Consider the following 24,465-nt stretch of genomic DNA (forward strand, 5'->3'; position numbering starts at 1 on the left):
GTGAAGTGATGAAGAGCCTGGGTTTACTGGAGTGATAGCAATACCCAGTCAGAAAGTTGTTTTGGAAAATAAAATGAGTAAGTACATGGAGGGACAAACCATACCTGACAATATTTAATGAACGCTATTATTTTTAAGGTTATCTTTTAGCAATGGGGTAAAGTTTGAATAAAACAATAGCCTATAAGCCCCCAGAATATTGGTTGGTATAAGATAAGAGCATAATCAATGTTAGCTGGTATCATTATTGTTGCTGCCGCTGTTGTTATGCAGGGAATTCATGAACTCCATTAAACAGTAAGCAAAATTTCATGTGATTATGCACATGTACATTTTCTTCAGGAAGACATACAGAGTATTCTAAGATTCTCAAAGGGGTCTGAGGGCTTAAAGAACAAGTAACAATTCATTCTCATAAAACATTCTAATCTCTAGAAAGTCTCTACTCTTTATTTAAAATATAAGTACCAATTCACTGAAAAAAAAATGTAAGATTACTTTCTTTAATGAAAACCTAGCAGTCAGTCACTCATTTATATGAGAAAGAAAATATCTAATCATTTATGCAAAAAATGTTAAACTGAAATTTAAAATACTGGTTTTAAAATAGATGCATTAAGAAATATTCTATGGAAAATGAAGCAATGTTAAACTAGTTTTTAAATTGTTTTTCATGTTAAAAAGTAATTTTAAGCAGTATTTTAAATTATCATTTTGGCTATATTTCTTAAAATTGTTAATTATTTTTTCAAAACTGCCACTTATCTCTAGTACCTTTCATTCTCTTTCAATAGGATGGTTCTAATCAACATTTTATTTTAAGCCCTTAATTTACAAGCAAATTTTTAAAAACCTTTAGTTGATTATTATTTTAAACCAGTATCACAGTATACCAATTTAAAATGCCATCTTTTAAAGCATTAGTTTCTGTACAAACGAGTTAAATCTGATTTACTAAACTTATGCCAGTTAAGAATGGAACTGACTCCAAGAAATCTTTGTTACAGAACCAATTTGGAATGCCTTTAAATGTATTTTAGCTGTTGTCCCTGAAGACTGAGCCATGCAAAAGGAAAGAAAGAAGAAATAAAATCACTGGAAGACAAATTATGTGAAAACAAAATCAATGCTCCTTTTGTATGGTTCTGCAGCATATTAAGTATTCACTTTATGTGCTCCTATTTTTATTACTCTCCAAATGAGTACACCCCCAAAATCAATAGTTATAGAATCACATTTCTTGAATATAATGCTAAAACCAATTAGGATTGATTTCACTAGCATCCGAAAAAAAATGGCATCGTGCAGAGATCCATATACGTAGAACCCACAGTATTGATTCCGGCTGTGATTGTTACAGTTGATTTCTGAAGCCTGCTACAGGACAGCTATCAAGACATAGCACATTTATTTGCAAGCATATAAAAAAAAAGTCCCCAAATAAAAGAAGGTTAAAAAAAAAAAGACTAGTGGAGCTGTGCAATGACAATGATACACTATCAGCTTACTCAGAGAAGTTACAGTGGGAATACACACATTGAATTATACATTACGCGAAAGCACTGATTTATTGTGGTAATAACATCCACCTCATTAAAAGATTCTGCTTTGCTGCAGTTGGAAGGCTACATATTGTTTACTGCTATAAATTAATGGCAGTGCAAAGAAGACTGTAGAACCATCCTAACAATAGATCTGTAATGACAGTGCTGTATATCACAGCTTCCTCAGCAGCTTCATAATAAAATGGAGACAATGTATTGAGCTAATACATTCTACCATGCTGGCCCATATTTTTCTGACAATTGCTTTAAAAGATGAGCTGAATCCAACTATGTTATAATGCTGCAAAACATTTAACTAAGCAAGAGTCAGTCATACACCAAAGTGCATCATAGCATTTTTGAAACATTATCTAAATCAGCATTTCAAGATGTTTATTCATCTCTGCAAAAGAACTAAAAGTAAATGCTGATGGTTCCTCTTACTTATACAGTATATTAAGAGCAACAAATGGAGGGCAATTCAGGAAGATGCCTAGTACCATCATCCTACAGAAAGCTCTTTGTACAATTTAACTGTAAAAGCTTGACAGATTATTTTTCAAAATCAGCAAATTGATTAAAGGAAGAAGAGCAAAAATACTGGTCATTTAAAATGGTCATGACTTCCTGGAAAAATCAATAAAAAATAAGTATTTATTAGAGAGGTATAATTCAAGTTCATAACCAGGTAAATATAAATAGCCTGAGGATATAGAAAAATAATTTTAAACACTACAAAAAGCTAACAAATAGAATTATATAAGATTTTTTAAATCTGCAAAATAATAAAAGAAACAATCACAACAAGATGAAAAAGTGATTCAAATAAAATGGAATTATTTAAAAATTAGAGTATCAGGACTACCAACACAGGCATTTACATTAAAAAAAAATGGAAATAAGAACTTGGGGGCTTCCCTGGTGGCACAGTGGTTGAGAATCCACCTGCCGATGCAGGGGACACGGGTTTGTGCCCTGGTCCAGGAAGATCTCACATGCCGCGGAGCATCTGGGCCCATGAGCCATGGCCGCTGAGCCTGTGCATCCGGAGCCTGCTCTCCGCAATGGGAGAGGCCACAGCAGTGAGAGACCCGCGTACCGCAAAAAAAAAAAAAAAACTTGGATTAAAATAGAAGAAAAATTAAAGAAAAAAGAACACCAGAACTCTTGAAAATGTATAAATAGCCAAAAAAAAAAAAAAGAAAAAAAAACTACACATAGGATAGATTAACCTCACAAATAGCCAAATTGACAACTGTGGCAGATTGTTAATTATTCTGTTTGAAATTCTCATCTGATACCTTTCAGAACAAGATATGCAAAGCAAAACTTTCTAAATCAGGTTTTTAAGAATATTACAATTAAAAAAATCTTTTGTTACCTTTTTTGAGAAGTAATTTTGCTAATTATTAGAGATATAAAAATACTGCATGTAAAGTGCCCAGTTCAGTGTCTGGAATGCAGTAACATTAGTAATAATATTGTTATTTTTCAGCTTATTTGATCAAGAATATTTAAGAAAAAAAGCCATTAAACAAGTCTGATGAAATTAATGTTGTCTATTAAGAAAGAAAGTAATTAAGCATCACAATCATCTAATGGTACATGCAGTACTGTGCATTATCTGTCAGAAGCCTAATAGTACACAGTAGACGTCAAAACTGCATTACCCTATCTCAAAAACATAATCAAAAACAAAATTATCTTTCAAAAGTCCAAAGGGCCTCCAAATTTTACTGTGAAAAGCATATGAAATGTCAAGCAAGTTACAATCATCTAGTACTACATTAATTAAAAACAAATGGTATTGGATTCAAAGACCCCTATAACCACCCAACACAGACTCCTTCATCTGATTACTAGCAAAAGTTAAGCTGTAAAAAGACTGTAGTGTTCATACATTCTAAGTTTTTGCTTTCTTTTTAAAAATTTTCTTACCTGAAGTTATCTAATTAATAACCTCCAGCTTACATTTTATTTTTTATAAAACATTATTATGCATTCTCACAATAAATGTGAGCTAGATAACCCTATTTTAATAATGAAGAAAATAAGTATCTTGAATAACCTAGCTCAAAATCAACATAAATCTAGGAAACAAAAATACAGTACTCAAATCCAGTCTTTGGGCCATTTTATCCATAAACTGTTGTATTGCGAAATGTTTTTCCTGATTTCAACAATTTCCCACTTTCTTATACTTCCATTTTTCAAATATGATATTTATTTAACAGGTTTATTTAAAAGACTAATAATATAGGTAAAGTGCTTAGCAGAGCTCCTGACACAAAGTACTCAATAAGTATAGCTGCTATTAATGTGTTGTTGTAATTGTTACCATCACCATCACCAGTCTTCTTTCTGAGATTTATATGTGAACTGTTCCAATTTATATCAACTTTCCAGAAGTGAAGTTCCAAACTGCTGGACCATGGTTACAACTACTAAGAGTAAGAAAGCTGTAGGGAATTGGCAATAAATCTCAGAAATTCTACAAAGTATAGATTTGCTTGAGTTAACAACCTTCTCTTTTTAAAATCTAAGTCTAAAAAGATATTTTTTTCCATCTTTCTGTGAAAGCTTTGTTTGGTAATCATTAAACCTTAACATCTGGGGATGAGCAGCAGGAGAGAAGATTAGAGGAAAAGAAAAAGGTCAATATGGAGCAAGAGACTCAGCAATGGGGCCAATGGACACACTAAAGTGTAGAGTATCATAAACATAAATTTTGTGGGTAAAGAGCAGAGTGGGGAAGAGCTGTCAAAAGTGAAAATGGGCTCGTGAAGGGGAGGCACAAGAGCAGGGCTACTTTTAGGATCTTGCTTATGATCTCGATGACTGGCCTAAAGCCATCTGTCAACATTATCTTCATTTGGTATGACTGGAACACTGGAAATATCCTTTAATTCCAGGACTACACATAAACCCTGTCCTACAACGTATAAGACTGCATACAGGCAAGAGAGGTTATATATTATTTTATTCTGGAAGTAGGGTAGTCCTATAGATATCAAAAAAGAGCAATCACAAAGTGAGGACAAGGAAAAGGTAACAATGTGGTCGAACCCAATGTTATATGAATCTGATGTTATAAAAATGTCACGTTAAAGGAAAGAATCATGTTAATTAAGTGTAAGGTACTTGATATTCATGAACAAATTAAGCAAAAATCTTCAAATTCAGACAATGAAAGAGGACGGACTATCAGGAAATGTGACATCATAAAAGACAGTCATTCGTGGTTAGAGAATAATGATTTGTTTGGGGAAGATTACAGGAAATAACTATCATAAACATATTAAAGAGGCTATTCTATCTGATGACAACGCAACTATTTATTGGCTATACGTGAAGGGTCTAAGAGTCTTAAGTAAATTACCTCACTATATTTACAACAAAACCTTAATAAATACAAAACTATTAGCATTCCCAATTTACAGGTGAAAAAACTGCGTCTGGGAGAAGTTAAATGACTATTAAAGGTTGATTCCCCAGTCAATAGCGGAGCCAAGATTCACAGTCACATCTAACTAAATTGACTAGTAAATCCTAAAATAAATACAGCTGTGTGGATTGATGAACGTGTTGGTGCTGAATCTGCAAGGGCACTGGAATCCTTTCATGGGAGGTTTAGATGAAATGCTCTTCTGAAAAAATGTTATTTATGTTTTTATTCCAACCTATATAAGGTGCGTGGATATCAATTTAGCAGAAGGCTTCACAAAAGGGGTAGAGAGATGAATATTTTGTATTGGGGATGCTGAAAAATGGTTGGCAAAAACAGCTTTTGAAAAAGTGAACACAGGGGCGCCTTCAAGATGGCAGAGGAGTGAGACGTGGAGATCACCTTCCTCTGCACAAACACATCAAAAGTACATCTACATGTGGAACAACTCCTACAAAACACCTACTGAACGCTGGCAGAAGACCTCAGACCTCCCAAAAGGCAAGAAACTCCCCACGTACCTGGGTAGGGCAAAAGAAAAAAGAAAAAACAGAGACAAAAGAATAGGGACGGGAACTGCACCAGTGGGAGGGAGCTGTGAAGGAGGAAAGGTTCCCACACACTACCAAGCTCCTTTGCGGGCGGAGACTGCGGGTAGTGGAGGGGGGAAGCTTTGGAGCCTCGGAGGAGAGCACAGCCACAGGGGTGCAGAGGGCAAAACGGAGATATTCCCGCACAGAGGATCGGTGCCAACCAGCACTCACCAGATGGAGAGGCTTGTCTGCTCACCCGCCGAAGGGGGCAGGGGCTGGGAGCTGAGGCTTGGGCTTCGGAGGTCGGATCCCAGGGAGAGGACTGGGGTTGGCTGCATGAACACAGCCTGAAGGGGGCTAGTGTGCCACAGCTAGCTGGGAGGGAGTCCAGGAAAAAGTCTGGACTTGCCTAAGAGGCAAGAGACCATTGTTTCATGGTGCGCCAGGAGAGGGGATTCAGAGCACCACCTAAACGAGCTACAGAGATGGGTGTGAGCCATGGCTATCAGCGCAGACCCCAGAGACGGGCATGAAATGCCAAGGCTGCTGCTGGAGCCACCAAGAAGCCTGTGTTCAAGCACAGGTCACTCTCCACACCTCCCCTCCCAGGAGCCTGTGCAGCCTGCCACTGCCAGGGTCCCATGATCCAGGGACAACTTCCCGGGGAGAACACATGCCGCACCTCAGGCTGGTGCAACATCAAGCCGGCCTATGCTGCTGCAGGCTCACCCTGCATTCTGTACCCCTCCATCACCTGAGCCTGAGTAAGCCAGAGTTCCCTAATTAGCTGCTCCTTTAACCCTGTCCTGTCTGGGTTGGAACAGAGGTCCTCAGGTGACCTACACACAGAGGCAGGACCAAATCCGAATGTGAACCTCAGGAGCTGTGCAAACAAAGAAGAGAAAGGGAAATTTCCCCCAGCACCCTCAGGAGCAGCAGATTAAATCTGCACAATCAACCTGATGTACCCTGCATCTGTGGAATACCTGAGTAGACAACGAATCATCCCAAAATTGAGGTGGTGGATTTTGGGAGCAACTATAGACTTGGGGTTTGCTTTCTGCATCTGTTTCTGGTGTTAGGTTTATCTTAGTTTAGTATTTAGAGCTTATTATTATTGGTAGATTGTTTATTGATTTGGTTGCTCTCTTTCTTTTTTAATTTTTCATATATATATATTTTTTCTTTTTCCCATTTTGTGGGTATGCATGTGTATGCTTCTATGTGTGATTTTGCCTGTATGGCTTTGCTTCCGCCATCTGTCCTAGGGTTCTGACTGTATGCTTTTCTTTCTTTTTAATATAGTTTTTACCACTTGTTATCATTGGAGGATTTGTTTTTTGGCTTGATTGGTCTCTTCGTTCTTTCCCTCTTTCTTTTATTTTTAATTAATTAATTATTTTTATTTATTTATTTTTTTGGCCATACTAGGCCTCTCACTGTTGTGGCCTCTCCCGTTGCGGACCACAGGCTCCGGACACGCAGGCTCAGTGGCCATGGCTCACTGGCCCAGCCACTCCACAGCATGTGGGATCCTCCCGGACTGAGGCATGAACCCGTGTCCCCTGCAGAGGCAGGCAGACCCTCAACCGCTGTGCCACCAGGGAAGCCCCCTATTTATTTATGTTTAACATTTGTTTTCTATTTTAATAATTTTATTTAATTAATTAATTTATTTTCTTTCCTTCTTTCTTTTTCTTTCTCCCTTTTCTTCTGAGCCATGTGGCTGACAGGGTCTTGGAGCTCTGGCCGGGTGTCAGGACTGAGTCTCTGAGGTGGGAGAGCTGCCTTCAGGACATTGGTCCACCAAGACCTCCCAGCCCCATGTAATATCAAATGGCAAAAGCTCTCCCAAAGATGTCCATCTCAACATTAAGACCCAGCTCCACTCAATGACCAGCAAGCTACAGTGCTAGACACCCTATGCCATACAACTAGCAAGACAGGACTACAGCCCCGTCCATTAGCAGACAGGCTGCCTAGAATCAGAAGGTCACAGATACCCCAAAACATACCACTGGACACGGTCCTGCCCACCACAAAGACAAGATCCAGCCTCATCCAATAGAACACAGACAATAGTCCCCTCCACCAGGAAACCTACACAAGCAACTGAACCAATCTTAGCCACTGGGGGCAGAAACCAAAAACAATGGGAACTACTAACCTGCAGCCTGCAATAAGAAGACTCCAAACACAGTAAGTTAAGCAAAGTGAGAAAACAGAGAAACACACAGCAGATGAAGGAGCAAGATAAAAAACCAGCAGACCAGGCAAATAAAGAGGAAATACGCAGTCTACCTGAAAAAAAATTCAGAGTAATGATAGTAAAGATGATCCAAAATCTTGGAAATAAAATGGAGAAAATAAAAGAAACATTTAACAAGGGCCTAGAAAAACTAAAGAGCAAACAAACAATAATGAACAACACAATAAATGAAATAAAAAATTCTCTAGAAGGAATCAATAGCAGAATAACTGAGGCAGAAGAACAGATAACTTACCTGGAAGAAAAAATAGTGGAATTAACTACTACAGAGCAGAATAAAGAAAAAAGAATGAAAAGAATTGAGGACAATCCCAGAGACATCTGGATCAATATTAAATGCACCAACATTTGAATTACAGAGGTCAGAGAAGAAGAGAAAAAAAAAAAAAAAACCTGCTGAGAAAATATTTGAAGAGATGATAGTTGAAAACTTCCCTAATATGGGAAAGGAAATAATCAACTCCAGGAAGCACAGAGAGTCCCACACGGGATAAATCCAAGGAGAAACACGCCAAGACACACATTAATCAAACTATCAAAAATTAAATAAAAAGAAAAAAATATTAAGAGCAGCAAAGGAAAAGCAACAATTAACATACAAGGGAATCCCCATAAGGTTAACAGCTGATCTTTCAGCAGAAACTCTGCAAGCCAGAGGGAGTAGCAGGACATATTTAAAGTGATGAAAGGGAAAAACCTACAAGCAAGATTACTCGACTCAGCAAGGATCTCATTCACATTCAACAGAGAAATTAAAACATTTACAGACAAGCAAAACCTAAGAGAATTCAGCACCACCAAACTAGCTTTACAACAAATGCTAAAGGAACTTCTGTAGGCAGGAAACACAAGAGAAGGAAAAGACTTACAATAACAAACCCAAAACAATTAGGAAAGTGGTAATAGGAACATACATATCGATAATTACCTTAAATGTAAATGGATTAAATGCTCCCACCAAAAGACACAGACTGGCTGAATGGATACAAAAACAAGACCCATATATATGCTGCCTACAAGAGACCCACTTCAGACCTAGGGACACATAAAGACTGAAAGTGAAGGGATGGAAAAAGATATTCCATGCAAATGTAAAGCAAAAGAAAACTGGAGTAGCAATTCTCATATCAGACAAAACAGACTTTAAAAAAAAGACTGTTACAAGAGACAAAGAAGGACACAACATAATGATGAAGGGATCAATCCAAGAAAAAGATATAACAACTGTAAATATTTATGCACCCAACATAGGAGCACCTCAATACATAAGAAAAGTACTAACAGCCATAAAAGGGGAAATCAACAGTAACACAATCATAGTAGGGGACTTCAACAACCCACTGTCACCATGGGACAGATCATCCAAAATGAAAATAAATAAGGAAACTCAAGCTTTAAATGATACATGAAACAACATGGATTTAACTGATATTTATAGAACATTCCATCAAAACAACAGAATACACTTTCTTCTCAAGTGCTCATGGAACATTCTCCAGGATAGATCATTTCTTGGGTCACAAATAAAGCCTTGGTAAATTTAAGAAAACTGAAATAGTATCCAGTATCATCTCCAAATATGAGACTAAATATCAATTATAGGAAAAAATCTGTAAAAATTACAAACACATGGAGGCTAAACAATACACTTCTTAATAACCAAGAGATCACTTAAGAAATCAAAGATAAAATCAAAAAATACATAGAAACAAATGACAATAAAAACATGATGACCCAAAACCTATGGTATGCAGCAAAAGCAGTTCTAAGAGGGAAGTTTATAGCAATAAAATCCTACCTCAAGAAACAAGAAACACCTCAAATAAACAACCTAACCTTACACCTAAAGCAATTAGAGAAAGAACAACAAAAAAACCCTGAAGTTAGCAGAAGGAAAGAAATCATAAAGATCAGATCATAAATAAATGAAAGAGAAATGAAGGAAACGATAACAGAGATCAATAAAACTAAAAGCTGGTTCTTTGAGAGATAAACAAAATTGATAAACCATTAGACAGACTCATCAAGTAAAAAAGGGAGAAGACTCAAATCAATAGAATTAGAAATGAAAAGGGAAAAGTAACAAATGCCACTGCAGAAATACAAAGGATCATCAGAGATTCCTACAAGCAACTATATGCCAACAAAATGGACAACCTGGAAGAAATGGACAAATTCTTAGAAATGCACAACCTGCCGAGACTGAACCAGGAAGAAATAGACAATATGAACAGACCAATCACAAGCACTCAAATTGAAACTGTGATTAAAACTCTTCCAACAAACAAAAGCCCAGGACCAGATGGCACTCAAATTGAAACTGTGATTAAAACTCTTCCAACAAACAAAAGCCCAGGACCAGATGGCTTCACAGGCGAATTCTATCAAACATTTAGAGAAGAGCTAACACCTATCCTTCTCAAACTCTTCCAAAAGATAGCAGAGGGAGGAACACTCCCAAACTCATTCTATGAGGCCACCATCACCCTGTTACCAAAACCAGACAAAGACGTCACAAAGAAAGAAAACTACAGGCCAATATCACTGATGAACATAGATGCAAAAATCCTCAACAAAATACTAGCAAACAGAATCCAACAGCACATTAAAAGGATCATACACCATGATCAAGTGGGGTTTATCCCAGTAATGCAAGGATTCTTCAATATATGGAAATCAATCAACGTGATACACCATATCAACAAACTGAAGAAGAAAAACCATATGATCATCCCAATAGATTCAGAGAAAGCTTTTGACAAAATTCAACACCCATTTATGAAATAAACCCAGCAGAAAGTAGGCACAGAGGGAATTTTCCTCAACATAAAGGCCATATATGACAAACCCACAGCCAGCATCAGTCTCAATGGTGAAAAACTGAAACCATTTCCACTAAGATCAGGAACAAGACAAGGTTGCCCACTCTCACCGCTCTTACTCAACATAGTTTTGGAAGTGTTATCCACAGCAATCAGAGAAGAAAAAGAAATAAAAGGAATCCAAATTGGAAAAGAAGGAGTAAAGCTGTCACTGTTTCCAGATGACATGCTACTATACATAGAGAATCCTAAGGATGCTACCAGAAAACTGCTAGAGCTAATCAATGAATTTGGTAAAGTAGCAGGATACAAAATTAATGCACAGAAATATCTGGCATTCTTATACACTAATGATGAAAAATCTGAGAGTGAAATTAAGAAAACACTCCCATTTACCACTGCAACAAAAAGAATAAAATATCTAGGAATAAACCTACCTAAGGAGACAAAAGACCTGTATGCAGAAAACTATAAGACACTGATGAAAGAAATTAAAGATGATACAAATAGGTAGAGAAATATACCATGTTCTTGGATGGAAGAATCAACATTGTGAAAATGACTATAGTACCCAAAGCAATCTACAGATTCAATGCAATCCCTATCAAACTACCAATGTCATTTTTTAAAGAACTAGAACAAAAAATTTCACAATTTGTATGGAAACACTAAAGACCCCAAGTAGCCAAAGCAATCTTGAGAATGAAAAATGGAGCTGGAGGAATCAGGCTCCCTGACTTCAGACTATACTACAAGGCTACGGTAATCAAGACAGTATGGGGCTTCCCTGGTGGCGCAGTGGTTGAGAATCCACCTGCCGATGTAGGGGACACGGGTTTGTGCCCCGGTCCAGGAAGATTCCACATGCCGCGGAGCGGCTGGGCCTGTGAGCCATGGCCGCTGAGCCTGTGTGTCCGGAGCCTCTGCTCCACAATGGGAGACGGCACGAAAGTGAGAGGCCCGCCTAGCACCAAAAAAAAAAAAAAAAAAAAAAAAAAAAAGACAGTATGGTACTGGCACAAAAACAGAAATATATATCAATGGACCAGGACAGAAAGCCAGAATAAACACCCACTCATATGATCACCTTATCTTTGATAAAGAAGGGAAGGATATACAGTGGAGAAAAGACAGCCTCTTCAATAAGTGGTGCTGGGAAAACTGGACAGCTGCATGTAAAAATATGAAATTAGAACACTCCCTAACACCACACACAAAAATAAACTCAAAATGGGTTAAAGACCTACATGTAAGGCCAGACACTATCAAACTCTTAGAGGAAAACATAGGCAGAACACTCTATTACATAAATCACAGCAAGATCCTTTTTGACCCACCTCCTAGAGAAATGGAAATAAAAATAAACAAATGGGACCTAATGAAACTTAAAAGCCTTTGCACAGCAAAGTATACCATAAACAAGACAAAAAGACAACCCTGAGAATGGGAGAAAATATTTGCAAATGAAGCAACTGACAAAGGATTAATATCCAAAATTCATAAGCAACTCATGCAGCTCAATAACAAAAAAAACAAGCAACCTGATCCAAAAGTGGGCAGAAGAACTACAAAGACATTTCTCCAAAGAAGATATACAGATTGTCAAAAAACACATGAAAGAATGCTCAACATTATTAATCATTAGAGAAATGCAAATCAAAACTACAGTGAGATATCATCTCACACTGGTCAGAATGGCCATCATCAAAAACTCTAGAAACAATAAATGCTGGAGAGGGTGTGGAGAAAAGGGAACACTGTTGCACTGCTGGTGGGAATGTAAATTGATACAGCCACTATGGAGAACAGCATGAAAGTTCCTTATAAAACTACAAATAGAACTACCATACGACCCCACAATCCCACTACTGGGCATATACCCTGAGAAAACCATAATTCAAAAAGAGTCATGTACCAAAATGTTCATTGCAGCTCTATTTACAATAGACAGGACATGGAAGCAACCTAAGTGTCCATCAGCAGATGAATGGATAAAGAAGATGTGGCACATATATACAATGGAATATTACTCAGCCATAAAAAGAAATGAAACTGAGTTATTTGCAATGAGGTGGATAGACCTGGAGTCTGTCATACAGAGTGAAGTAAGTCAGAAGGAGAAAAACAAATACCGTATGCTAACACATATATATGGAATCTAAGAAAAAAAAATGTCATGAAGAGATTAGTGGTAGGACGGGAATAAAACACAGACCTACTAGAGCATGGACTTGAGGATATTGGCGGGGAAGGGTAAGCTGTGACGAAGCGAGAGAGCGGCATGGACATATATACACTACCAAATGTAAAACAGATAGCTAGTGGGAAGCAGCCGCATAGCACAGGGAGATCAGCTCTGTGCTTTGTGACCATCTAGAGGGGTGGGATAGGGAGGGTGAGAGGGAGGGAGACGCAAGAGGGAAGAGATATGGGAACATATGTATAGGTATAACTGATTCACTTTGTTGTAAAGCAGAAACTAACACACCATTGTAAAACAGTTATACTCCAATAAAGATGTTAAAAAACAAACAAACAAAAAAAAAACTGAAGGAGAAAAACAAATACTGAAGAATCACCACAAGAGATGCAGAAAAAGCTTTTGACAAAAATTCAACACCCATTCAACACCCACCCATGATAAAAACCCTCCATAAAGTAGGCACAGAGGGGCTTACCTCAACATAATAAAGGCCATATATGACAAACCCACAGCCAACATCGTTCTCAATGGTGAAAAACTGAAACCACTTCCACTAAGATCAGGAACAAGACAAGGTTGCCCACTCTCACCACTCTTACTCAACATAGTTTTGGAAGTGTTATCCACAGCAATCAGAGAAGAAAAAGAAATAAAAGGAATCCAAATTGGAAAAGAAGGAGTAAAGCTGTCACTGTTTCCAGATGATATGATACTATACATAGAGAATCCTAAAGATGCTACCAGAAAACTACAAGAGCTAATCAATGAATTTGGTAAAGTAGCAGGATACAAAATTAATGGACAGAAATCTCTTGCATTCCTATACACTAATGATGAAAAATCTGAAAGATAAATTAAGGAAACATTCCCATTTACCACTGCAACAAAAAGAATAAAAGATCTAAGGACAAACCTACCTAAGGAGACAAAAGACTTGTACGTAGAAAACTATAAGACATTGATGAAAGAAATTAAAGATGATACAAACAGATGGAGAGATATACCATGTTCTTGGATTGGAAGAGTCAACATTGTGAAAATGACTATAGTACCCAAAGCAATCTACAGATTCAGAGCAATCCCTATCAAACTACCAATGTCATTTTTCACAGAACTAGAACAAAAAAATTCACAATTTGGATGGAAACACAAAAGACCTCGAGTAGCCAAAGCAATCTTGAGAAAGAAAAACGGAGCTGGAGGAATCAGGCTCCCTGACTTCAGACTATACTACAAAGCTACAGTAATCAAGACAGTACGGTAATGGCACAAAAACAGAAATACAGATCAATGGAACAGGATAGAAAGCCCAGAGATAAATCCACACACATATGGTAACCTTATCTTTGATAAAGGATGCAAGAATACACAATGGAGAAAAGACAGACTCTTCAATAAGTGGTGCTGGGAAAACTGGTCAGCTACATGTAAAAGAATGAAATTACAACACTCCCTAACACCATACACAAAAATAAACTCAAGATGGATTAAAGATCTAAATGTAAGGCCAGACACTGTAAAACTCTTAGTGGAAAACTTAGGCAGAACACTCCATGACATAAATCACAGCCAGATCCTTTTCAACTCACCTCCTAGAGAAATGGAAATAAAAAGAAAAATAAACAAATGGGACCTAATGAAACTTAAAAGCTTTTGCACAGCCACGTAAGCCATAAACACGATGAAAAGAAAACCCTCAAATGGGAGACAATATTTGCAAATGAAGCAACTGACAAAAGATTAATCTCCAAAATGTACAAGCAGCTCATGCAGCTCAATATTAAAAAAACCAACAACCAAATCCAGAGACGTGCAGAAAATCTAAATAGACATTTCTCCAAAGAAGATATACTGATTGCCAACAAACACATGAAAGGACGCTCAACATCACTAATCATTAGAGAAATGCAAATCAGAAATATGAGGTATCACCTCACACCGGTCAGAATGGCCATCATCAAAAAATCTACAAACAATAAATGTTGGACAGGGTGTGGAGAAAAGGGAACCCTCTTGCACTGTTGGTGGGAATGTAAATTGATACAGCCACTATGGAGAACAGCATGGAGGTTCCTTAAAAAACTACAAATAGAACTACCATACGACCTAGCAATCCCACTATGGGGCATATACCCTGAGAAAACCATAGTTCAAAAAGAGTCATGTACCACAATGTTCATTGCAACTCTATTTACAATAGCCGGGACATGGAAGCAACCTAAGTGTCCATCGGCAGATGAATGGATAAAGAAGATGTGGCACATATATACAGTGGAATATTACTCAGCCATAAAACGAAATGAAGTTGAGTTATTTGTAGCGTGGTGGATGGACCCAGAGTCACTTACATGGAGTGAAGAAAGTCGGAAAGAGAAAAACAAATAACATATGGTAACACATATTCCAATAAAGATGTTTAAAAAAAAGTAAACACAAAACATAAACATAAACATTGTCACCAAAGTTTATTGCTTTACTTGCCTCTTAACTTTTATATTTGTATATCCACATCTATGAATCCAATAACATATGCTAACACATATATATGGAATCTTTAAAAAAAAAAAGCTTCTAAAGAACCTAGGATTAGGCAGGAATAAAGATGCATACATACAGAATGGACTTGAGGACACAGGGAGCAGGAAGAGTAAGCTGGGACGAAGTGAGAGAGTAGCACTGACATATATACACTACCAGTGGTAAAATAGATAGCTACTGGGAAGCAGCTGCATAGCACAGGGAGATCAGCTGGGTGCTTTGTGTCCGCCTAGAGGGGTGGGATAGGGAGGGTGGGAGGGAGACTCAAGAGGGAGGAGATATGGGGATGTATGTATACATAATTGCTGATTCACTTTGTTATACAGCAGAAGCGAACACAACATTATAAAGCAATTATATTCCAATAAAGATGTTAAAAAAAAAAGTGAACACAAAACATAAACATTGTCACCAAAGTTTATTGCTTTACTTGCCTCTTAACTTTTATATTTGTATATCCACATCTATGAAGCCAAATGAAAGCCTTTAATCCGTGTGTTGTTGAAAATTTTTAAAGAAGCCAATGAATTTCATTTTGTGCCCCTCTACCCCTGCCTTCCTCCCCCACCCCCAAAGAGATGAAAATAAAAGAATAGCCCCTGTCATTTAAGTAATGTTGCCACTGTTAGGGGGTGCAGGAACTATTTTGTGTCAAGTTGTAGCAGCTCTTTTATCTAAATGACAAATAAACAAACAGACTCATCAACACTTACTCAACCTTGGCTTCTAGGATATTTCATCATGTGCTATATGCAGCTGAGATGCTTTGGCACTTATCCTCACACACTCTACATTTTATTTAGTATTGTCGAGAAAATACTTTCATTGACACACTACTATGGCTTTTAGAGTTAACAAATAACTACTTTTGTTTTCAAGTACCAGAGCAGATTTTAATCCCTTGAAAACACACGTTCTTCCAAGTGGCAGTAAACATATACCCCCTATACTATTTCAATTTAACAAACACATCTTGGGAAAAAGATAGTATTCCATTTTATTTATTGTACCGATGTAGAATCTAAATCATTTCAGAGGCTCACATTGGTAGATTTAGTAGCAATGCCTTCACAGTTCTATGTTATTTAGCTATGGTTCATATTAAGGATTTTCACTCTAGGTATTTATCTGTTTGAGAAAGGCACATAAGTCAATTAAAATAATCTGATAATCCAATGTCATTGTTGAGCTAAATGCCTGGAGGAACCTGAAAAACAATCTTAACAATCCAAGGTCAACTAAAAAAAAGATGTTTTAAGTAATTATGAAAATGACAAACACCCAAGAGGCTCAATGCTATTATAACAAAACCTATTCATTAGCTGAGTGATTCACCTATCCAATTAAAGAAACACTTAGGACCATTAAAATCAGGAGTTCTGGTCCAAAGAAGTGACAAAGGAGGCTCCTGAACTCAGTTCTTCCCACAGCAAAACTGAAAATTCAGCTACACATGGAACAATTCCCTCTGAAAGAAATCTAAAACCTAGCTGAGCAACTCTTAAACCTTGGGCAAAAAAGAAAAACCCACATCATAACAGGTAGGAAAGGGTATGACACAATCTCATAAACCCCACCCCTGACAGTGACACACCAGCTGACGCACCACTGGGAGGGAATTCACAACTCATGGATTCTCCCTGAGGAGTGAGTTTGGGACCAAACACCTAGCACCTCAACATTTAAGACTTCCACTTGTGAGACAGGCCCTCAAAACACCTAGCTCTGAAAGCCAACGAGGCTTGCATTCTCAAGACCCACAAGACTATACAGGCATACCTCGGAGATACTGCAGGTTTGGTTCCAGACCACTGCAATAAAGTAAATACAGCAATACAGCAAGTCACGTGAATTTTTTGGTTTCCCAGTGCATATAAAACTTATGTTTACACTATACTGTAGTCTATTAAGTGTGCAATAGCATTATGTCTAAAAACACAATGTACATGTCCTAATTTTAAAATACATTATTGCTAAAAAATTCTAACCACCATCTGAGTCTTCAGTAGTCATAATCTTTTTAATGATGGAGGGTTTGAAATATTGCAAAAATTACCAAAATATGACACAGAACCAAAATAAGCAAACACTGTTGAAAAAATGGCACTTATAGACTTGTTCAAGGCAGGGTTGCCACAAATGTTCAATTTGTAAAAAACTCAATAACTGCAAAGCATGATAAAGTAAAGCACAACAAAACAAGATATGCCTGTACAGCAGATAAAGAAAGAACAAAACAAAACAAAACAAAACACAGTTCCTAATGGGCTCTCACTCCAAAAGGATGGAATAGGGAAAACAGGAGTACACTGTTTTAAGGTTTGAAGACTATACATGAAATGGTATATTATTATTTGAAGAAAGGCTGTCATAAGTTGAAGACATATATTTCAAACCATAAAGAAACCACTAAACTTTTTAAAAAGAGGTATAAATAACAAGACACAGTGAAGATAAAATGGAATAATAAAAATACGTAATCTAAAAGAAAACAGATAAAGGGAGACAAGGTACAAAGAACTGATATAAGGGATAAAAAACAGATGGCAAGAAAGTACATTTAAACTGACTATATAAAAAATTACATTAAATGTAAATGGTCTCAACAACACAATTAAAATGCAGAGCTTATCAAAATGGGTATAAAAGCAAGACTCCATTATATATTGTCCACAGAAAAGAAATTTAAAAAATAAAGCCACAGACAGGTTTAAAAAAAATGATAGAAAAAAATACTACAAGTAATAATCAGAATAACACTGTCATATCTACATCAACATCAGAAAAGGTAGACTTCAGAAAATAGACTATTACCAGGTATGAAAGGAGACCTTACATAAAGATAATGGGATTCATTTATAAGGAAAACATAACAATCTGAAATGTGTACACACTGTGTTAGATTCCTAGAGCTCCTATAACAAACTACCACAAACTGTGTGGCCTAAAACAATAGAAATTTATTTTCTCACAGTTCTGGAAGTTAAAAGTCCAAAATGCTTATATTAGAAAGAAAAAGAGACCTGAAATCAATAGTTTAACGCTTCTACCTTAAGACACTAAAAAAGAGGAGAAATTAAATCCAAATCAAGTAGAAAGAAAAATAATAAGGGAAGCAAAGGTCACTGAAACTGAAAACAGAAAAAACAATAGAAACATATGAAACCTATAGCTACTATCATACTTAATGATGAAAGTAAAGGCTCTTCCCCTAAGATCAAAGACAAGGCACTCTCAGAACTTCTAGTTAACATTATATAATGCAGTAAGTATGCATTGGGAGATGTAGGAAGTCCTAAAGTCTACAAAAAGGCTGCTAGCATGAATAACTGAGTCTAGGAAGGTTGTAAAATACAAGGTCAATATAAAAAATTAAATTGTGTTCCAATATACTAGCAATGACCAACTGGAACTGAAAATTTTGTAACAATAAAAAGCATGAAAATTTTAAGGATAAATTAACAGAATATGTACAAGAATTGTTTACTAAAAGCCACAAAACATTAGCGAGAAATTAAAGAAAACCTAAACGAATGGAAGATAAACCATATTTATGGAATGGAAGATTCAATATTGCTAATATATCATTTTTAGTAAAGATGGCCTACTGATTAAGTACAATACCAATCAAAATTTCAGCAGAATTGACAGGCTGATTCCTATATTTATATGGGAAAAACAGAAAACCTAGCATAGCCAAAACAATTTTATAAAAGAAGACATAGTTGGATTCACATGACCTGATTTTATGACTAACTATAAAGCTATAGTAAAAAAGACAGTGTGGTATCCATATAAGGATAGATTCCCTAACTGACTGAAGAGAATAGAGTCTAGAAATAGACCTACACAATATATAGTCAATTTAGTTCCAACAAAGGTTCCCAGACAATTTATGTGAAAAATAGTCTTTTCAACAAATGGTGTTGGAAGAACTGGACTTGCATTTGTAAAACAAATGAACTTCAACTGTTATCTTGCAACTATGATAGATTATAGATAAAAATAAGTAGTATCAGCAGCAACAGTAGAAGAGGGTAATAATAATTATGTTTGACACAATTTGTTTTTAGTAAAGTCAAATCACTGTTAGGTAATAATAAGCATGTAGTCAACTAAATAATCTACATCAGCAGCTTTAAATTTTTCCAGTAAGACAGGGTCCAAATATATACATGTAGACATGAATTCACAGGCCTCTTGCAGTAAACCCACAGTCCCCCCTTCAAGTGACCTAAGGCTATAGGTGGAAAACAACTGCTACATCTTTATCTTCCTTCCCACCAATAAGACTACTGACATTTATATTTTGAACTCTGACTTATCTTCATCCTCTCCTTACTGTTTTTTTTTTAATACTGTATATTTCTAAGCCTAAATGTAAGATGTCACATTTTTTCTTTGTATTTCACTAAATATTTTACATGAGTATTTCATTCTGAAAAATGATTTAAAACTTTGTATTTTAATTACTGTAATGCAAGCTGTTTGATCAATTTGTAATATTGGTGAAACTGTCAAATAAATCAGGTCCTAGAACAGAATCCTGGAAAGATGGCCTAAAGAGGATGATACCTCAAGTTTATAAAGGGCATTAAACAGTGGAGTTGTAAATGATACAACAATTCTGAATGCTATGAATGTCTTCTAATCACCTTGTCTGTATTTCAGAAAGGTACCACTCAGATTTTCAAATCATTTGCTGGTTGACATTATAAATCGTGAACTCACAGTTTTATTAAAAACTCCTTTTCTGAAAGTGGGACAGTCTAAAGTTAAGTCACGCAGAAATAAAATGTTTCACAGTCACATAGAAATGTGTCACAGTCACACAGAAATAAAACTATTCTTGTATAAATGGTTCCTACATAACATTTATTTGGTTGTAAAACTCTTTAAAAGTAAGGTCTATTTCATTCACCTTTGTTTCTCACAGTTCTCAGAACAATGTCTACAAAAGGTACCCAGAAAATGTTTAATAATCAATTATTTGAATAAAAACATTTATTCAGTATAAACAGGGTACTATAAACCTTTGTTTATGTTGAATAAATGTGCTTATTCTAATAAACGGACTTGGAGAATAAAAACAGGGAAAGGTAAGAATGAGAAGTTGACACAAAGATATAAAGAAAGCTCCAAATGTATACAGGTTTTTAAAATGTCTTCCTACGATATTTACTCTCTTAGAAAAAAATACTCCAGCCTGAAATCAGAAGTATAATACCAGAGCTTATTCAACTTAAAAAATTTATTTTCTAGGTGTTTCAAAAACAATTTTTATGTGAATTTATGGTTCAGTACATGTTCCTTACTCAGGATCTACCCAAGTTAGTACACCCAGCACGAAACTAAGAAAACAGGAAGTACTATGGGATAAAACTGGTAATGCTATGTAAATAAAACAATTCATTTATAAATAATAATAAATGATCACTCCACACCACAGTAACTTAGGATGATTTGAGAATAAATACTTAACTTTGAGAAGGATTAATGGACTGGCAGTGTGTTGCTGGTACATGTCAAGATTATTCATCTCCCTGACAGTAATATTAACCACAATCCATTTCAGTTACTTCACTTTATCATTTTCTGACTAATGTTAAAAAAACAATGTCATTGAAGGCTGCTTAAACTAAGTGTAGGCTTAACCTCTGTTAGAGTCATATAAAAACTTCCACTAGAAGGTAACTTCTAATTAAAAAACAAATCTGCTAGACAGAGTGCTAATACTTTAAAAATACAAATTAAAAAAAAATAGTCATACAAAACCAATAGATTGTTTTCCTAATTTAAAAACAAAGCTTCAGCAAATCCTCTAAACACACCACAATATATTGCCCCGTGTGCGTGTGTGTGTATGTTCACATTTTGCTAAACTTAACTTTAAATTGTGGGGAAAATGTTGCATAGCCATATGTTAAACAAAGTATATCACACTGAACATGTAATAATTTAAAGTTTTAAAAGGTCAGTGTACCCATGAAAACTTTTCTTCAGTATTATACAAATACTACATAAAAAGCAGTTTGCTATATAGGATCCCCCCAATTAAGTACTTTGCTAACGGTCCCTTCTAATAAATAGAGGCAGGCTGACACAAGTCTATCTAAATACAAAAATTTCCTACTCTGGTTCTTGAATTTTAACTTTCCAGGCTATTTCCCCTTTTATTTTGGATGTTCCTTTTAGAAAACATCTGCACTTACACTCTACTTTCTATAAACTCATTTTCTTTTTCTATTAATGCAATAGTTTTTCTCTGTGAGGGTATTTATTCTTGTTTTGTTTTTAAGGCTTCTTCTGCTTCTTAAATTGTCTTTGTTTCTTCTGGTTTCTTTTATTTTTCTATTCCATTTAGTCTCTGCTGTCCTTCACCCTGAAGGCTGTCTTTAAATGTCTGCTACCTTCATTTTTAAGAATGAGGCGTGAAAGAGCTGACTGAAGTTCACTGAAATCAGGTGGGCTCCAAGTAGGATCCCTAAATGTCAGTACTTTTCAGGTCTTTTCTCTTGAGCCAGTCAGTATATCCAAAGAGTAACACAATTTTCTGTCCTACAGGGTGGGGCTGGTACAAGCCTGGCTGTCGGAGTTCCGATAGCATGACAGCAAAAGGGGTCTGGGGGCCTTCACCATTCAGTTCTTAAAGCTTTCTGTTAATCCTCCTGTTTTCCATTCCTTGCCCTTCAACTCTTCCTCTGCTGTTTTTGTTGTTCTCAAATCAGAAACTTCTCCAGTACAATTTCTCCAAAAAGTCAACCGCTAGTCTTTTGCCAAGATAAAGGTAACAGTAGTTGCATATTGAAAAGAAGTAGAAATGCAAGTATTCAATGTAAACTATTCTTTCTGGTTATATCTAAAGTCTACCAGTTCAGTGATAGGGACAGATCTGAGATCAAATCATAGCCTTAACACTTGGAAAATGTATGACCTTAGAGAGTTTCTTAACTTCACTAAATCTTAGTTTCATTATGTGTAAAACAAAGATAATAACACATTCCTTACAGTGTTGTTGAAGGGATTAAAGAAGGGAGGGCGCTTATACAAATTGTTTGTTAAAGACACCTACTAGGGCTTCCCTCACAATCCTACAAAAAGATTCTAACCTTTCCCAATATCATTCTTTTGCTGACTGGACTATAAACTCCCCAAGGCCAGGGAATGTAATTTATATCAAAATCCCTAAGATCCATGTGGCATATAACAGTATATTTGATGTCAAGATTAAAATATTTTTAATATATCTTGTCAGCCAATAAAAAAGAGCCAAATGTGGGATAATTTAAAATTTCTTTCTCTGCAATTATGTTTTATTTAAATACTTTAAGATCCATTATTTACTGTTATAATACAATATCACTGTTTTATTTAAGTTTGAATTCCTTTGGTTTTGACTGAAGCCCAATAAATAGAAAAACAAAGTATAAGTTATAACGCCTATCATTTTCAAACAATATTGCCCCCCCGCCCCCAAAAGAGTGTTCTTTTCCCTCTGTGACATCTAGATGGTATATTGATTCCCAGTATATCTGTTACAGAGCCTACTAAAAGGACTGGCATTCGTCAGAAACAGCACTTAAAACTTAAAGAGATAAAGAAGTGCTGTCTGATCAACAACAGTTAAATGTCGGTAGTCAATTCCAGGTCAAGATGAATGCTGTATATTAAATGTGTGTGTTAGGAGAAATATCTCACATATAAAAACACACAACCAAATGGTAGGAGATAAAAAGGAGACAGGAGGCGGGGCAGGGGTGGTGGTGGAAATCATCTACTTTTGCTTAAACAAAGAGAGAGAGAGAGAAAAAAACACAATAAATACAAGGACAAACAATAGCAACTCATCAACCAGTAAATAAATTCAGAACAGCCTTGTCATTCAGTTCTCTTCAGTTATCTCAGAATGTACACTTTAGAAACATTTTGATCCAGACTAGAGCAATGAAAGCTGCTAGTTTAACAGAGTGTGGATGGTACAACATTGTAAGATAGGTTTAAAACCAACCAACCAACCAACCAACCAACAAAAACCTATGATTAACTGGGACCTGGACCAAAATTTAAAATACAGTTTGAAGATCTGATGATAGTAAACTGCTCAAATTTCTACACTGCAAGGTACGAATTAGGAGATAGAGGTGTAGGGTCATTTTCCCCTAACGTTTACTTTTCTTGACTCTTAAACAAAATAACAGCTCACATTGTGCTTGCACTCTACAGTTGAAAAATGCATGACTTTTCTTTTCCCTCTATCTTGAATTCTTTCTTTCAGTATTTTCCTTCACTTTAAGAATGTGAGCTCTAATAAATATTAAATACTTGATTATACCTTGGCCAGTCCTGCTTTCCCCCCCCAATCTTCAGTTATTTTTTAGTAAAATAGTAACTTAGAAGATTTAATTTTATCTAATCTCCAGAAACTAAGAGTCCCTTGCACACACTATTACTCAATGAACAATCAATAAATGAAAAACACAAATGAATGCTCGAGTAGTAACATCAGGTATTCTCTAGATTTAAGCAAACATTCAGCTTTTTCATAAAACAGGCTTGGTCAAAAAAGCTTGGGGCATAACCTGGGACAAACACACCAGGAGTAGGCAATTGGGAAAAGCTTTCCTTTTTCAAGCAATGGAATGCTGGTTGTCTCTTACCATGCATTTCAGCATGAGAGGTGAAAAGCAACTTGATGAAATAACATCAAAACAGACTTAGCAATTGATGCCAAATGTAGAAAGCAGTGTAGCATGTTGCAGCGTTTCTCAAGGTTTCTGGGCCAAAACTCATAGTAAGAAATCTGTCATTTCAAATCATAACCCAGCACGCGCACGCGCGCGCACACACACACACACACACACACACACACACACACACACACACACACACACCCCTCTTAAGCAGAAGATTCGTACATGATGCACATTACTTTCTTTTTTTAATGTAATGCTATACTATTCTATTCCTTTTTAAAAATGCTAGTTGTGAACGGCATAGAGTTTAAATTCTGATTCTATCCACTAGCTGTGTGACTTTGTACAACTTGCTTAACCTCATGGTGCCTCAATTTCTGCCCCTGTCAAGACAATAACAACGTTACCAATCTTAGAA

At 36.2% G+C, this 24,465-nt stretch overlaps 1 protein-coding gene across 2 annotated transcripts in view; it reads right to left on the reverse strand.

Annotated features, from left to right (window-relative positions):
* LRBA (LPS responsive beige-like anchor protein) overlaps positions 1 to 24,465 on the reverse strand; it is a 721,911-nt gene that overhangs the window by 171,904 nt on the left and 525,542 nt on the right. The window lies entirely within an intron of this gene.

Source organism: Kogia breviceps, chromosome 6 (genome assembly GCF_026419965.1).
Source record: "Kogia breviceps isolate mKogBre1 chromosome 6, mKogBre1 haplotype 1, whole genome shotgun sequence".
Classification (NCBI taxonomy): domain Eukaryota; kingdom Metazoa; phylum Chordata; class Mammalia; order Artiodactyla; family Physeteridae; genus Kogia; species Kogia breviceps.